Here is a 6,000-nt window from a genome sequence, read left to right on the forward strand (position 1 = left end):
AATATGCATATAAAACATATAAGCATATAGTGCTATATGTATATTATGAAGTAGCAGCTATTAGTACCCTCATTTTACATATGAGGAAACTGAGGAACAGAGATTAAGCATTTTTTCTAAGGTCCCACAAATTGTAAGTGACTGAACAGAGTCCAGATCACAAAATTAGAATTTAGAAGATTGAAATAATTATTTCACAAATGTGTAAGAAATTAAAATTTTTTTAATGATACATTAGAAAATTCTCAAATTTGTAATATGACTGGTTCAAAGATGCTTTATAAAGAAACAAGCTCATCTACTTTTTTCCCTAGCCTATGCCCACTTTACAACAGCATTGCTTCCTCTGTGATGTGTAAGGTGTCGACTGAACAACACAGTGGGAACACAAGGGAGCAGTTTTTCTAAACTGCTGGAAACCCTGCAGCTCTGAGAGAAGTACATTTACACTGGAATCTGCCTTAATCCTCCTTCCTTGCAAAAAGATCATCTGAGACATATCCATGTGACAGAAAAGGCAGGTCCTAGTTACAGCTTGCTGAAATCATTGAACGGTGCTAAATAAGTACAAAAGTTCACAGCATGAGTGTATTTCACTTTCTTTTTGAGCCCACAATAAAATGAGAACAAAGAAATTCAATAACATCAGTCACTCACCATCAAGTGCCCACCCTGCCATGTTCCTGTGTTTGGTAGAGAAATACAACATGAGGTGGGTAATTAATTCTCCCAACTTGTGCACTCAGTACAGTGAACTACACGGGCAGGTTTAAGTGGCAATTTTGGTTCAAATACTGGCTGAGCCACCAGTAAAGATGACAAGTTCATAAGGGGTTTGGAACATTTAGAGAAGTGTATGTTTTCTGAGTCTGAGAGTGGGTGCTGTAATCAGAAATCTTTCATGCGGCACGCGTTCCCAGCTCTTCAGATTCAATTGTTTTTTGATGGAGATACTGCAAATTATGAAAGCACAGATCACGCCTTAGAAATTTGGCAGCATGATGAAGTTTTCCTTCTGGTCAACTTCATGCACAAGTCTGGGCTGAAAAGAAGCAGGATGATTCCACCAGAAAAGAAATGTTTGAATCTGATTTTTTCTACTACTTCCTTATCCTGAAAAAAAAAATAGGAGAATGACTTTCCAACCTTTGAAATCATTAATCTACCCTCAATTAAAGAGACTCTGTTTCATTTAAAAGACATTTTTCTGGTTTTGCTTTAGTCGGTGTTTCTTATTGACCTATGTTAGAGGACAAAGTGTAGTAGTAGTAGTAGTCAAAATTCCTTGACTCATGTTTATTTTTCCCCAATTTAGAAGTTCACGATTGCCAATTTCATCCTCATGGTCAATATTAATTAACATTCACCTTGCACACAGCCATTTCCTGGTCTCCTGCTTAGCACTGTGAGAAAGGACAAAAACTGGGAATCTGAGAACTTGGTCTCCTGCCACCGGTCTCTCATTTTCTGGATGTTGTGGACCACTTGACTTATCACTGATGCTCTCTGAACTTCAGTTTCCTTCTCTTTAAAGTGACTGAGTTGGGCTAGATTTCTGCAAAGGCCCCTTCAACTTTACCATTTTATCAAATCATCTTATATTTGTGTAACTGTGTGCATCCCCTTTCCTTTATACCTTCACTCCCTGTGTTGCTAGGTGCTGTTTTTCAAAGAGCATCTCCATTCTCTTGCCTTAAATATCACCTCAGTCCTTATAAGTCTCATAAGTCTCTCTAAGGTACTGTTATTACTCCTATTTTACAGATGAGGAGACTGCATAATTTCAGATCTGGGCTCTTATCTCACTACATTTATTTGCCTCACTTTCTTATACAGCTGGTTTATTTTATTTTTTAAGCCATCTGTCTGTCTATCTTTTTTACAATAATGGCTAAGAAAAAGCAAGTTGAAACAGTGTCCTCTGTTGATTTGGCTTCTGCTCCATTACATCCCTCCTCCTCACATTAATGGAGCCCCCAGGCCAATTAGGGGTAACTGGCTCTCTTTAGAACCCAGGAGACTGGAGCTTATCTCTTGGGGGGGCGTACTTCCCTACTCCAGAATTCCCACGGACTGGTACATTTGATTGACAGGGACAGCAGAGATTGACATCTCTTCCTATCTAAAACTTAAAACCTTTTAAGATCCATGGTCTCATAACCAAACATGGCTTTGATTTAAACTATGGCTTTTATATGGTGTGAGCAGGAGGTGATGAGATAGAAGTCTTTTTTTTTTTTAATATGAAATTTATTGTCAAATTGGTTTCCATACAACACCCAGTGCTCATTCCAACAGGTGCCCTCCTCAATACACATCACCCACCCTCCCTCCCACCCCCAGCCCCCATCAACTCTCAGTTTGTTCTCAGTTTTTAAGAATCTCTTATGTTTTGGCTTCTACCTGTACCCTTTCCCTGATCCTGGTGAGGCCCGACCTGGAGCTGAGACTCCTGCTAAATGTTCTCATACTCCCATATGTCCTTTTCAGTTCTTTTGTTCTTCCTGGGATCCTCCCCGGCAGGGGATGTGGGAATCACTTTCTTACCCTAGAACTATACCACTGCCAAATACTTGGACTGTATCCTCCACTCACGCAGTTTGAGGTCTCAAGTCTAATTACCATTCCCTTCTAGCCATTGCAAAACTGAATGTAAACACTTTGTTCATCTTGTAAATAAACCTTCAATGACTCTCTATTTTCTGACTTTTTTAGTCTGTCCAGGCTTTACAGTCTTCAAAACAGACACAGATGTGGTCTCCTTGCCTGATATATACTTCCCGTCCTTCTCTCTTATTTCTTTCTTCCATCATCATGACCCCTCCTCCTCCTAATAGTCTCTGTCTCGGCATGCCCAAGGATGCCACAGATTCCACACAGTTATAGAATATAGACTCTCCACTGGTGCATTTATTATTTCATGAAGCCAATGCTTTCTTTAGATGGAATATAAGCCTTCTGCATCCTAGCATTCAGTAAAGGCTGAATAAATTGGGTGTCTCCACCCACTACCAAGTAATAATAAATTTATTATGAATGGGATTTTTTCCAAAGGGAAATGTTACTGTCTTGCTGTCTGAAAATAGGGACTAAGGGCTGTTTTTGTAGTTTTATATATGACTGTTCAGCAAGAGAGAAATTCAGTCTACCTGTACATGTTTATCTCATCTAGAAAATTAAAGGTAAAAAAATGTAATCTCAGTGTTTATGAGAATTACTGATGAATGACTATAGTCATCTGAAAGCAAAAAGCTGAGAATTCCAACTTTGTAAAAATAGCTTTAGACTCACATTCTGAAACTGGAAGATTTTACGCAAATTAATAATACAAGTGATTTTTCAACTTCTATTGAGCAGGGAAGTAAATAACTAGAACTAGCAGAGTCAGCAGTTAGTTAAGTGGTTCTCCCAAATGCATCAAGTGCAGGGCCATTAATTTTCTCTGTTGTGGAGGTGGAGGATGATCTCAACACAATTCCTTCTACTTTTGGCCCAGTGCCCCGTATCCTTGACAAGAGTTTAGTTGGCAACGTTTGGTTAAAATACATTATGCCAGTGAATTTTTCCTTAGATTCTTTAACTAAGAAGAGACCCAAGGCAGCAGCACATAGTATTAGCTGGAGCAAACCCTTGCCTTTGTCACTTGCTTTACTATGAAGTGGAGGGAACACATGTTCATCCATAGGTCTTGGCTCCTCTCTCCTCATCAGATGCATGAGGGAAACCTCAGAGGGCCACTGTGAGGAAAAAGTGGGGTGATAAATGAGAAAGTGCACTGAAAAATAACACTGTAATATATAGCATATTGTCATTGAAGGTTTCTGGGTATAAAACAACAGGTCTGCATAGTAGTTATTCCATTACACAACTTATAAAATGAAGTTTCAACTATGTACAGGGAGACTGTTTTGTTGCACACATGGGAGACTGACTTGAATATGCCCATTTGGTACTAGAATAGTGACTACATAGGCCTTTGGCCCAAAACTCCCATGCAGGCCGGAGGTCCATATGAATCTTTGCCAGATGCTTCCAACATAATGATTCATGACAATATTAGCCACCTGTTCAAGGACCTTTCCCAGCCACCATCTCCTTTTACCCTCATAATCACTGGGCCTCTGCTCTGGGGTGGTTCCCCTCCTCCTAAAGTGGTGGCCCAACATGGAGCCCAGGTCTCACCACCATGCATCCACACTGGAGTTGCCCCAAAGGCCATTCCGCCTGAATTCTGTGATTAGAGAAAGGGGGCAGCTGCCTCTATCATAGTTTAGGCCTGAGGTTTTATGAATTTTGTAGATCCGAGGGGCAGCAGCTATTCTTCTCTGTTGCCACTGTTCCATTTAGTGCCTATCTTGTTGCCTTTGGGCAACACTGATGCAAACACCACCTCTCTGGAGTGATATTATTCTCCCAACTCTCCTTTTACCACTTATTATGTGTCAATTGGTCTGCCCATAGGACCTGGCCATTTGTTATCATCCTGAGAAGGTGAAGGATGGACAATCTGAACTCTGAGAGCAGGAAGAATGGTAAAAAGGTGCTTTGACGTGTGAAGTGTATACTGAGGTCTCAGCTGTGCAAGAGAAAGCCTTTGGGCAGGAAGCAGAAGTAGGGTCTCCTATGAGGTTTCTGTTTCCAAAACACATGATTAATGAGTGCACATTCATGCGTGCGTGTGTGTGTGTGTGTGTGTGTGTGTATGTGTGTCAGCAGGGAGGGGGGTGACAGGCAAGAAGAAATCTCATCCAACAACCAGTGCATGGTGAAGAGCAATTGATACCCAATGAGGCTTTTTTAGAATGTCGTTTTTGCTGCCAGCGCAGCATGGCTCCATCTCTGGCTATAGCTGAAACCAGGGTTTGCCTCAGGCTTCTCAGGACATAAGCAGGTTTCTCTTTCAACCCCAGCCAACCCCTGCAGCTATGCTGGGATCTCACCCCTCTGGTGTTTTTAGGCACTTTACCCATCAGTCATCTCCTTTCTGTTCTACTCTTTACTGAATCCTTATTAACATTAACATTTGCTTACATTCTCCCAGCTTACAAAAACCTTCCTCCCTCACCCCACATGGCCCTTCATCCACATAACCTTTCTTCTCTTCGCTTCCCATCCACAAACAAATTTCTCAAGACAATATGCACATATTCTATTTTTTCACACTCCTGTCTCAGAAATGACTCTTACTAAGGTCTCCAATAATTTTCATGTGACCAAGTCCAAAGGACATTTTTTTAGGCTTCATCCCTTCAGCAGTGTTTAAACAACCTCTCCTGCCTGAAAGCACTATCTTCCTTTGGTTTCCAGGTCACTACATCTCCTGGTTTACCTCCTCCTCCCTGGAAGCTCCTTCTCAGCTGCTTTAACCAGCTCATTCTCTTCTATCCACCAGGGGAATGTTGGCATTCCCCTTTGGCTTCACCCAAGACCCCCTATTCTACTCTGTTGTCTCCTCCTGGGTGGTCTTGCTTGTAGGACATCAATGGTCCAGAACCTACTATACGACAATGACTCCTGTGTTTATATCTTTAACCCAGATCTCACCTCTGACACCAGACCCATATTCAACTACCTACTTGACAGCTCAGTCTATGGACACTTCATCGTCAGTATATCCAATATCAAACCTATAATGATCTCTCTCCCAACTCCTAAAATCCTGATTTCTTCCAGTTTTCCTTCCATAATCCATATACCCAGCCACGGAGGCATCATATTTGGAATTCATCACACCCATAGTCAGTTACTAAGGTCTTGTAATTCAGGTCTCAATAGACCTTATATTAACTCACTGCTCTTGTTTCCTTTGAGTTAGGCCACCATCATCTTGTAGCTGAACTAATGTGATACACTCTTAACGAGTCTTCCTGTTTTCTCTCTTGCCTTCCTCAGTCTATTTTCTAGCCATCAGCAGGGGATGTACTTTTGGGAATGAAAATCTTAAAGGGGGCTTGGGTATTGAGGGGAGAGCAGGGAGACTTGAGACTCTTAAAAAGTAGA

This window comes from Panthera uncia (genome assembly GCF_023721935.1).
Source record: "Panthera uncia isolate 11264 chromosome E2 unlocalized genomic scaffold, Puncia_PCG_1.0 HiC_scaffold_19, whole genome shotgun sequence".
NCBI classification, from domain to species: Eukaryota; Metazoa; Chordata; class Mammalia; order Carnivora; family Felidae; genus Panthera; species Panthera uncia.